This window comes from Ambystoma mexicanum, chromosome 5p, assembly GCF_040938575.1.
Source record: "Ambystoma mexicanum isolate Mex_15411 chromosome 5p, UKY_AmexF1_1, whole genome shotgun sequence".
Taxonomy (NCBI): domain Eukaryota; kingdom Metazoa; phylum Chordata; class Amphibia; order Caudata; family Ambystomatidae; genus Ambystoma; species Ambystoma mexicanum.
In genome coordinates this window covers 1020356718-1020368813 of record NC_090930.1, presented here as the reverse complement: position 1 = coordinate 1020368813, position 12096 = coordinate 1020356718, and positions in this window count along the sequence as shown.

Genomic DNA, 12096 nt, shown 5'->3' with positions numbered 1-12096 from the left:
TCACTGATGGTGTTTCTACTTGTGTGATTTTAAACATAATGTATATGTTTTATGTACTATGATCATTTTTATGATTGTTTTATGAAATATATTGAATCTTAATAAAATTTAGTGAATGAGACGTAGACATACTCAGTACTGTCTATATTGTATATATGTGTGGTGTGTTCTGTTTGCTTTTTGTAAATTGTCTATCGTGCTTTATAATTATTTTCCGCAATTACTTTTTAATAATTTTAATATTGTATTATTGGTGACCAATGCATTGCTGTTATTATCTACTGGTTAAAGAGTATGCTCTTTTTATTTAATTGTTTTTGTTTACGTTTTGTGAAAAGTTCTTTCGAACTATAACACAATACAAAAATTATAGGCCCTTTTATTTTTCCCAGACTCTAGTAGGACTGCGTTCATTATTATTTGATGGTCGTAGCTTGCTCCCATCTTTAGATTTAGGATTAGATAGGCGTTAGTCAAACCCAATTGAAGTTTAATAAACACCCTTGAACTGTGATCACTTGTGTCTGTCTTCACTGTTTGATATCATGCTTTCTTTACAAATACCAATACCCTTATTAGACACATGTGATTAAACTACTTTTTATTTGTTCTGTTTCACTTGGATGGTCAGATTGATAATAATACGTCAACAAAGAACACCCCTAACCTTTGATTCACAAGAGTGTGAGAATCTTGGGGGTGGGAGGAGTTCTCAAATGTATGCCTTCTCTTTAGAAGAGCACACAAGTTCCACAATGTCCTTCCTCTATGCAAAATGTCATCACTAAGAGCACATTTTAGCAGCATAAGTAAGAGGTTATTAAAATGACATGCAACATATCTTCGCGTTCTACAAAATAATAGCATTGGACTTATCAGAGAGAGCTGTTTCCTAACATGCAGGTTAAATCAGCCAGTATAAACAGAAATGGAGTTGAGGTTGCAAAGTCCTTTTTAGATACTAAAATATGGATGAGTCACTATAAGAGTAGCATATTTCGAAGGTCCTCCTTCTGTGGGCCATGATCACACCTTTGTCCTTACTCTACCTATAATATTGAAAGGTTATGTTAACGGTACTTATATAGTGCACCGTCACCAACGGAATTGGTCCCCAGGCGCTCTGGAGGATCTGTAAATGAGAAGGTGGGATGGGTTAGTAAGGTGAAGGAGGGAGTAGGATAGTGAGAGGAGTGGTGTACTGTTGGCAGCTTCAACTCGGTAGACACCGGGTGCTGAGCTTTGGTGTGAGTATTGGATCAGTGTCAGTCCGCGTGTGCTGTTGGTGAGGCATGTGGTGTTGCAGTGTGGTGAAGTGCGTCCAGCTTGTTGTGCGAGAGATGGTTTTGTGAGTTTAAGTGTGCAGAGAGTTTGAGTTTATATTGGTTAGTGGGTTATGTGACTTAACATGCAAGCATTCACAGTTCTGTCTAAGTGTAGCACCCGCTGACCTACTCAATTCAGTCTGAGTGTGGCACTCAATCTTCACAATATTATCCAGATACCGCACATGCCAATGTTCACAATTCTATCTAAGTGTCGGACATGTTAACATTCTCATTTCCTTCTAAGTGTTGTGCTTGATAATATTCATAGTTCCATCCAGGTGTGGCACTCGCTAACCTTCACCATATTATCTAGATGCGACGCAGGGCCGAAGTTAGGAAATCCGTCTAAGTGTGGCACACGCTAGCATTCACAATCCTGTCTAGATACGGCGCAGGCTAATGTTCTCAATTCTAAGTGTGGCACCTGCTAACATTCAAGTTCCATCTAAGTGTTGCACATGCTAACATTCACAAATCTATCTAGATGCGACGCAGGCCAGCATCCCCAATTCCCTCCAGGTGTGATACTTGTTAACATTGACTAATATGTTAGGATGCAGTGCAAGGCAACATTTCAAACACTGTCATGGTTGATATCCGGCTGGTGGTCACACAACTTTCTAGGTATGCATGGGCTAAATCTATTGCAGTCTATGTTATGGGATGGTAAGGTTTTATGCAGGATTCTACGTCTTGGAAACATCACGTTTAAAATATCTGTGTTTAAACCTATGCTGCATGTTATCTGTCTTTCAGCATGTTCCAGCTTCAATCCCAGATGAAATGCTGGAATGCACTGTAAAAAGCATAAGTCTGGTTCTTTGAGGGTAAGATACATGCACGCCCTTTGTACTAAAGGTTCCTTCCCCCCTCTATCTTAATATAAAATATGGGGCAGGTGGCAAGCCTAAACTTCAAAGCTGTAATAGAATCCATTTTATAGCTTCAGATTTTTATTGTTTCTTCAGTTTCCATGGTCTGCCAGAAAGAAATGTGCACTCAGCATTTGGCATTTTGTAATTCTAAGTGAAAGACTACAGCGTTACCTCATTGCTCAGAGTATGGTAGACTGTAAACATTGTCAACATCAGAATACTTATCCACTAGAGGAAAGCATACTCAAATCCTTTTCAATTATTGTTTGGCAACCGGCTCTTTGCATCTTGCCAGCATACAACATAGCTAATCTCCCAGCAGACACAAGATTTCAGGCCACCGACATTGACTTCAAGGACCCTAAATGTCTTTAAGGACTTAAAAATCTGTTTTGTTCTGCAGGAAAACATGTGGTTTGAAGGCCTGTTCTATTCATTCCAGCAATTACATACCAACGATTAATACCTTTCCCTAACCCTAATTTCCTGCTTTAAGAGGGGTTTTTCAGTTAAATGTTAAATAATGAAGATCAGGTTCAGACATCACTGACATCAGTTGACAGATACACAGAAAAAAAAGGGAATATGTAAATGAATTGCTTTCATATTTATAGTCTGGGATACAGAGCACGTCTTTCACCCTGGGACAGAGAAAGGAGCATTTATGAAATCTTTTGGCGATAAAAGTGGGAAGGATATTGTGGAAAGCATCATGAGTAATACAGAGTCTCTTAAATTCAATACAATGACCAATTTGTACACAATGAAGCTGACACAGACTAGGTGTCATTTGATTTTATTGAGCCACTGGAGTAGGAGGTAATGCTGCATTTTATACTCTAAAATGTATCAATATCATACGGCGCTAATCCAAGGCCAATGGAATTACCATAATCAAGTTTAGATGATATACAGGCATTGACCACCATCGCTAGTTGAGAAAATGTAAAGGTAGGAATTATTTTCTTAAGATGTGTTGAATGGAACTTAGTTCTCTGGCTGAGCTGAGGTAAAATTGCTATTTTGTTGTCCGAGATAATGGCAGGATTGGCAGAAGAATTGCAAACCAGAGGAGTGGAGCAATTTTGCCATGGATTGTATGTATATATTAAATAGTAGTTGGTGATAACACTGAATTCTGGAGATTGCCAGATTAAACGGTTTGGGAAAATGAATCAAAGCTGCCCAATGTCACCGACTGAGCTGACCTATTTAGGAAAGAGTTGATCCACTTTTGGGCAAGTTTACTAAGTCCCATGCTAGCCAAATGACCTAATAAGATGTTATGGTCAACTGTGTTGAAGGCCGCCAATAGGTCAAGTAACATATGGGCTCATGGCATAGGGTTATGGATTTATCGGCTGTAAATGCAGCCATACTGGTTTAGTTATTTAATTTGTAATTAAGGTCATTATGGCACCTCACTGGGCCCACCCATGCATCCTGCTGACTTTCAACTACCGAACAGAACTCCTGCAGAAACACCACTGAGCTCTTGCAATCACCTGTAGGCATCCAGTGGAGGTTCTTTAGGTTCAATATAGTTTCTCACCTCCCAAAAGCCTCCATCTCTATAATTACATATCTGAATAGCAGAGTTGCATTTCCCTATTCCTCACAAGAATAAATTTGTGTTTGTATCTTTGTTATAAAATCCCAATCAGCAGTTAGGGGTTCATTTAGAGTTTGACTGTATTTCTGCTGAAAATACCACCAAACTCCAATATTTGTACAGAATAAAACGTCAACAGTGTTGTACTTTTTAGACCCTTGAACTATTTTCCTCAAACGCATGGCCTGATCTATTTCACTTATCCTCTTTGCCAACACGTGTATCACTCTGCTCTAAAGCTACCTCAGGCCCTGATTAGGATTTTGGCAGTTTTGGTTAATGTTCACAATATGATATGAGTTGTATCGCTAAGCAACTATAATTAGTTGTGTTAGAGATGTTGGTGCAGTATTGAGGTATCCTCATAACATGGTGATCTATTGATGGAAATTGAGTTGTTTTAATAATGGTGATCGCATAGAAAAACATGTCATTTTACGGTTCCCAGTCATAGGATCGACAACAAAAGGATTGACGGGTCAAAGGATCGACGGGTCAAAGGATCGGCTTTTTCACAAATAAATTTCAGTCATTTCCTGGTGCGTTAAGCACCTGTCTCTGTCCTCTACCTGCTCAGTGTGTGCATGCATGGCAACCGCAGGCACTGCGTCATCCTCCTCAGGGGGTGGCCTGTCCAAATCTGGGGGCAGTGGAATGTTCCGTCGAATGCAGATGCCGTGTAACATTGCACATGCAAGCACAATCTGTCCCACCTTGTCGGGGCTATACATGAGCGCACCCCCAGACCGGTGTAAATATCGGAAGCGGGCCTTCCACAGGCCAGAGGTGTGCTCAACATACACCTTAGTCCGGACATGTGCCCGGTTGTATGCCACCTCCAGTAGCATCTGGGGGTTCCTCAGAGGAGTCATTAGCCTTGGAAGATGCGGATATTCAGAGTCACCTGCAAGGGCAAAAGACATAGGTGTCAATCATGATGATCATTGGATTTGTTACCTGTAACAGCAGCTTCTCAATAGACAGTCTGTGTAATCATGTGCCATGTGTGGTTGCACAACACTACTTCACATTCCAGTCCTAGCATGTGGAGTCCAACACTCAGGGGAGGGAGGTTCAGTCTATCATGGTACATCTTTCACACAGCTCACAGCCAACACTTGTTACTTTCATGGTCTATGATTGACAGGGCAGCATGCCTTGGTGGGTGGTTTCGGCCTGTGCATTGCTCCAATTCATGGTTCCTGATGGGAGCCTGCTTACATGTGCAGGTCATCTGTGTGGATTCCATACTGGATTCATATACATGGTGACCTGAGTACATGTCCTGTCAAATGCCAGTGTCATGTCCCTGATTTGCAGTTTTTCAGAATGTCATACCATGTGTGGCAGTGTTCTTCAGACCTTTACATTGCAGACACCCCAGGAGCTTCATTGGACCTTGTGAGTCCCACATCTAGTTGTTCCCCACCCACTCAGCTCGCACCAAGGGTGTCTGAAGGAGGGCAGGCTATTCAGAATGTCAGAGTGTCATTGGAGTAGCCAATCTCCTTGTGTATTGTTGTACTGTGTGGTTTTACTTTGAATGGACAGTAACCTTGATCAATGGTTGTGTTGCCAACTGTCATCTTCACCCTTTTCCCCTGACTCTTGGGGGACCCCTTGGGCATACTTTGGACACCCCTATGTGGGCCAGCCACCTCATTTGCAGGCCATGCATATTGTGAGATGTGATGTTGCATTCTGGTAACTGTAGTCCAGTGTGTGTGGCTGGCCTGTTGGGGAAGCATGGCTTGTCCATCTACTGCTGCATTGTGAGTCATGTCCTACTTCTGTGGGTTGCAGCCTGCCATGTGAGGGGTGTGCGGGTGGGTCCTGCATGTACAGGGCCTTGTCAGGGCATGCAATCTCTATGTGTGGGTTCCCCCCTATTGCATGTCACTTGTACAGCGAGGTTGTACCTGACACAGCACTTAAGTGAAAGCAGGCTGCGGGATGCCATGCAGTTGGCTCAAAGTGTGCTTGAACGTGCCCGTGGCAAGGAAATGCAGGACTGAAACTAGCTTTACCAGCACTGGTATGGCCGTCCTGATGGCGATCCGGTTCCCTATGTCATCATGGATCTGGTTCAGCAGATCTGCAATAGTCTCCCATTTGAGCCGGAACAGGGTGATGATCTGGCTGTCAGTGAGGGTCCATGGTGAGACCCTTATCTGGGGTATGGGCACACGCCTTCCATGGCGTCGTCTCCTCGCCATCATCGTCCTCCTCCTCTCCTCAGCCTCATGTTCCCTGCGTTGGTCTTCAAGACCGTGCAGCTCTATGTTGGCCTGGCGCAGCTGCATGTCAATGCTGACAGAGACCAGTAGCAGCATGGTGGTGTAGGGAAGTGTGTTTGGGGAAGGTGTTGCCCTTTCGTTCTCTTCCTGTGTTCATTGGGTGCACCTGTGGCCTAATTTCCATCACCTGTATGCATTTATCGCCTGCTTTCAGTTGTGTAGGTATCTCCACCTTGTTTCTGCTGGTATTACTGCACAAAATGACAGTGTTACTGCCATTTACCGGCTTGTAATCGCCCAGTAATACAATTATGACGGTAATACCGATGCTGGTTTTTCCACTGTCGGATATTCAGATGCCGCCATTACCGGAACTGGAAATACAGGCGCTGGAAATACCAGCAACGGTATTGCCTCCAACTCGTAATTCTCCAGGACAGTAAAAGTGCAGTTAACCAGATTTACTGCCACTTTTACCATATTCCGGTGAACTCGTAATGATCCCCATTGTCTTTTACATTTGATGAATCTCCCTCAGCTGTATAATGCAGTGAAAGCCAGAGTGGCTTTCATCGTGATGAATTTAGAAGGTCCTGCATTAACCTGGGCATAACCATGCATAACGCAGCAAACCCCTATTTTCCATCAGTATAATGAATTTGAGTGTGTTCAAACGGAAGTTTGAAATAAATATACGCCACTGAGCTTCTTGATCTCAAACAAGGAAACAAGGATCTTATCTCATATATAGCATATTTTAAGTATCTAGTTTCTGAAGTAAGCTGGGATGAAGAGGTCCAAGCCTCTATCTTCTCCGACGAGTTCTGATATTATAAAGGATAATTTCAACAATATACCCTCCAATGTATGCAGCGGTGTGCAAGAAATGCGGCACCTGTCGCGGCACCCGTCTACAGATATTTAATATATTCCTCATTGTCAGCTCGGTCCCCTGGTATCTCCTCAGCCTGCCCACCCACCAGGTCTGAAAACTGTTGTACCCTCTATAAGTGAAACACAATCCGCTGGTAAATTGGATGGTGCATCAGACACTATAATGTACTTGGTCAATCTTCATCGTAGGCCCCCTGTCGCCCCTCCAGCCCACCACCCACTGATTGGCCCGTGGTGCCTTCCTTGTGACCCGGAACACCTCCTCTATGACACTCCTAAGGCAGCCTTGCCCTGGGCAGCCAGCAGAGGGCATAAGGCAGAGGGCAGGTCCCTACCCCTGCTTGCTCTTTTCCCCCAGGACGCCTGACGCAGACATCCTACAGCGACAGACCAGGCAAGTGTGGTTTGGGCGGTATGTACAACCATTGCTGTACTCCGGTAAAGCCCCACCATTATTACAGGATATTGTACATCTAGTCACATTCAGCCTAATTGTGTAAGCTAGCCTAATTATTGTATTTAGCTTGTTTGACTAAGTTAGCCTAATGTATTTAGCCTGATTGAGTATGTTAGTCTAATTATTGTATTTAGCCTGATTGTGTAAGTTAGCCTCATATTGCATTTAGCCTGATTAATATTGCATTTAGCCTGATTTACTAAGTTAGCCTAATCTTGTATTTAGCCTGATTGAGTACATTAGCTTCATATTGCGTTCAGCCCGATTGTGAAAGTTAGCTTAATATTGCATTTAGCCTTATTGTGTAAGTTAGCCTAACATTGCATTTAGCCTGATTGAGTAAGTTAGCCTAATTATTGTATTTAGCCTGATTGAGTAAGTTAGCCTAATACTGCATTTAGCCTGAGTAAGTTAGAATAATATTGCATCTAGCCTGATTGGGTAGGTGCATTCTGCTCACAGTATATGGTTTAAATCTAGGTGCACTTCGCCTGCTGTGTTTTTCTGAATCTAGGTGCTTTTCAACCTGCAGTGTATGTTTGAATCTAAGTGCATTTCACCCGCAGTGTTTGTTCAAATATAGGTGGATTTTGCTTGCTGTGTTTTTTTAATCTAGGTGCTTTTCACCCGCAGTGTCTGTTTGAATATAAGTGCATTTCACCCGCAGTGTTTGTTCAAATATAGGTGCATTTCGCCTGCAGTGTCTGCCTGAAACTAGGTGACTTCATTCACCATTTCTTTTAAATCTAGACACATTTTAACACACTGCATGTTCTTAATTTAGATTATCCTTTCCTGCACAGTGTGTGTTGAATCTAGGTGCCTTCACCATACCCCATGCTGCCCACATCAGAGCCACACTGTGGCACTTCAAAGACCTAGCCAACAACACACCACTCCACCGACTCCTCCTCTCCACAATCCAATGCCCACACACGCCCCCTCCTTCTACCACTCCCCCTTCCCTTACCAGCCAATCTGGCCTCCTCCCCCTTATGGTGTCCCCCACCAGTGCCCACCTCAAATCCTCTAAAACCCACTCTCCCTTTACCCCCAAACCCCCCAGAATAGAGCGGCATGCTGGCACTCTGCGGCCCAGAACATCCGTCCCAGTCCACCAATCCATCTCCTTCACCCGCTCCTACCTCCCTTCCCAACCAAACTGGCCTCCTCTACCATCCTGTGTCCCCCACCTGCCCTCACATCCCCCAATACTCTTTCCGCCTGCGTACCCCACACCTCCAGGAATAGAGCAGAACGCTGGTGTTATTCTGTCCAGACTATCAGCACCAGCAACCTCCAGAGAGACCCTGCTTTCACAAACCCTCAATTCCCTCACACTAAGACACGTCCCCCAACTCCTGCCCTCCAACCCTCTTCCAGCCACACTGACTCCCAGTACCCCCATCTCATGCTTCACCTCCCTTAGTGCAACACGAGCTGCCTTGGCTAGCGCACCTTGCTCAATTTCTCCTCCCACTATCACGCTCAACCCTATCCCCACCCAAACTACCCCCTAAAAGCACGAGCCATTCACCAGAGGACTTCACACCCTCATTCCTCTCCTCAGCTCCAGCCAGGACCCCACCCTATACCACCTATTTACTCCTCCCAACCCTCTCCTCCCACTCTCAACCTCATCCTGGCTCTCTTCACCTCCCTGCTAAAACCCCCTTCACCTACCAACAGCCCATACCAACGTTCCTCCAACCACTTCCCCAGCTCCCCACCTACAGCACCACAACTGATCACCACTCTGATTCACCTTAGGCCGTTCTTCCTCCTCGTCACCCTTATCCACCACCCCCTGCACAGCACTCACCTGCCATCCCCAATCAGAATCCACACCAGCTTTCCTGCATACTCATTAACGCCAGATATGTCTCAAAAAACAAATACAACATTTTGAACCTTATTTCCAATGAAAATCCTGAAATCCTATTCATCACAGAAACATGGCTCATCAAGCACTATGGACCCATCACACATGAGGCTTTTCGTCCTGGGCTACTCCCTGATCATAAAGAATAGGCTCAGCAGAGCAGGAGGATTAGCCATCCTCCACAAACAACACCTCTTAGTCATATCCACTGAGAATCTACTCTGTAACTCTGATAGTGAATCATTACTAGTAAAGGCCCCCCTGCACTCCAACCTCACTCACAGAATCCTACTCGCATATAGGCCTCCAAGCTACAATAGGAACTTCACCGACTCCTTCGGTGACTCCCTATCAGCCACCCTAATTCTACATCCATCCCTCACTATAATATGAGATTTCAACATCTGGATTGATGTCCCATCAAACCGGATGACCCCTTCGCTAACTGACAACTTGACTCTGCTGATCTCCCTCCCAACTCACACTGCAGGGCACACACTTGATGCCCTTTTCAGCACACCAGACCTACTGTCCATCCTCCTGCCTCGCCCACTAATCTGGATGGATCACTATGCTATATTCTTCTCCATCATGCACCGTACTCTCGCCAACTCCTGCCTGCCAACCCCACCTCGGTAACACCACGTCTCAGTACCCCTCTGGAAAAAAGTCGTCATAAACCCTGATCTGGCCATTTTCCCTCTACACACCCTTGCAGTCATCCCATTGCAGGGTGGATACCCGTCCATCGACATTTTCTATCACCAACACCCTGATACCCCTCACGCCAACCAGATGCACCTCTCAGTGATCAGGCCCCTTCCCGAAGTGGTTCACACCCTCCCTCAAATCCCTTAAATCAATAAAGCATCGCCTAGAGCGAACTTGGAGGGCTAGCTCCATTCTTCAAAACAAAATTGCTTGTGCAAGATTTGCTTATGCAAGATTAATTAGGGCCTACTTGACCAAAATAAGAAAATCCCCAAAATCTTTCTATGGAAACCGGATTTCTAACTCTAAAAACCTGAACAGGGAACTCCACAAAATCATCACTGAATTCCAGACCCCGAGCTGCGGCACCCCTCACACTCCCCAGCTTTCAGCGACACACTATCCGACCACTTCCAAAACATCGCTATGGAAAGATACCGCCTCATGCTCTACAAACTAGCTTTGTTCACCCCACTTCCTTCTGCCCTATCCCTCCCGGGCCCACTCGGCCAGTCCTAACCTCGTTCACACCCATCTCCCATTCTGAGTTCCTCAAACTCCTAGCACTAAGTCAGCCCTCAGGCTCCCCTGAAGAACCCTGTCCCATTACACTTCTTAAACAAATCTTAACTACAGCATGTGCTGCCAACTTCACTCGGCCCATTATTAAAAACTCTCTCTCATCTGGTATCTTGCCATAAGCCCTCAAAACCTCATTTGTCAAACCCCTTCTCAAAAAAACCTTGTCTCAAATGACTCCTTCCTTCAAACTATAGACCTATCTCCAACACCCGCTTCATTGCTAAACTCCTTGACCGCCCGGCTTACAACCAACTCTGCCTGTTCTCAGACGCCAATATGACCCTTAACCCAGCCCAATCTGGCTTCAGACCCCTTCGAGGAACTCTTGCGTCCTTCTGGAACACAAAAGAACAATCAAAAAGAACAGCTGACTCGGGAGGATGCACTGCACTCATCCTGCTCGATCTATCTGCTGCTTTTGACACCATTGACCATGCCATTCTTATGGACAGGCTTCAAAAACTATGCATCAGAAACTTCATCATTCCTCTCTAATCGATTGCAAATCATCCTCCCTACGCCCTTTACTTCCGTCCCTCGCCCTGTCCATATAAGGGTCCCTCAGAGTTCCTCCCTGTCACCCATCTTTTCAATATGTACCTCAGCCCACTGGTGGCACTCATCCACGCTTACAACCTTTCATGCTGGAACTATGCAGATGACACCCAGAACATCTTCAAGATCCCAAAATCACCAACGTCCTCCCGCCAGACTTCTCCTCCTGCCTCTCTGCAATTGATCACTGGATGACGGCCAATCACCTTCTCAAAAACTGAAATACTACTATGCGGCAACTCCGCCCTCATCCTCGAACCAATACCTTAGCCACACGCACTAGGAGCTCGACTGTCAGTTTCCACCTTTGTAAAAATTCTGGGATGCACAATGGACACAAAGCTATGTCTCTCCTCTCCCAACACATCAACTCTGTGTCCGGAACATGCACCTTCTACTTACCTATGCTAAGGCAAATCTTCCCTTACCTATTCTACCCTCATAGACTCTCTGCAATACTTGCCATTATTCTCTCCCGCTTAGATTATGCCAACGCCCTCTATCTAGGAGTCCCAGCACATCATCTCAGGAAACTCCAACAAATCCAAACCTCTGCGGCCAGACTCCTCCTTGCCCTCTCACCCAGAGAACATAGCTCCCTATCAGCCGACGGGCCACCTTTAAAGCCATGTGCATCACTCAACGCGCCCTCCACCACACTGGACCGGAGTTCCTCCAGGACACAATCACTTGGTACCATCCAACCAGATCCCTCAGATCAGGCTTGCCACTCCTTCTCGTAATCCCCCCGCCCCCACAACTCCACCAGATTGGGAGGATCCGCCTTCTCTATCCAAGCCCCCTCCATCTGGACCTCCCTTCCACTACACATCCGCCTCAAAGAACACCACCTCTCCTTCGGAAAGTACCTGAAAACGTGGCTATATCTAGTGGCATCCTAAAGTGTGTAGTGGAAGCGATTGCCTCCCCCATCTCCATTAAGACATCATCACTTTTCCAGCC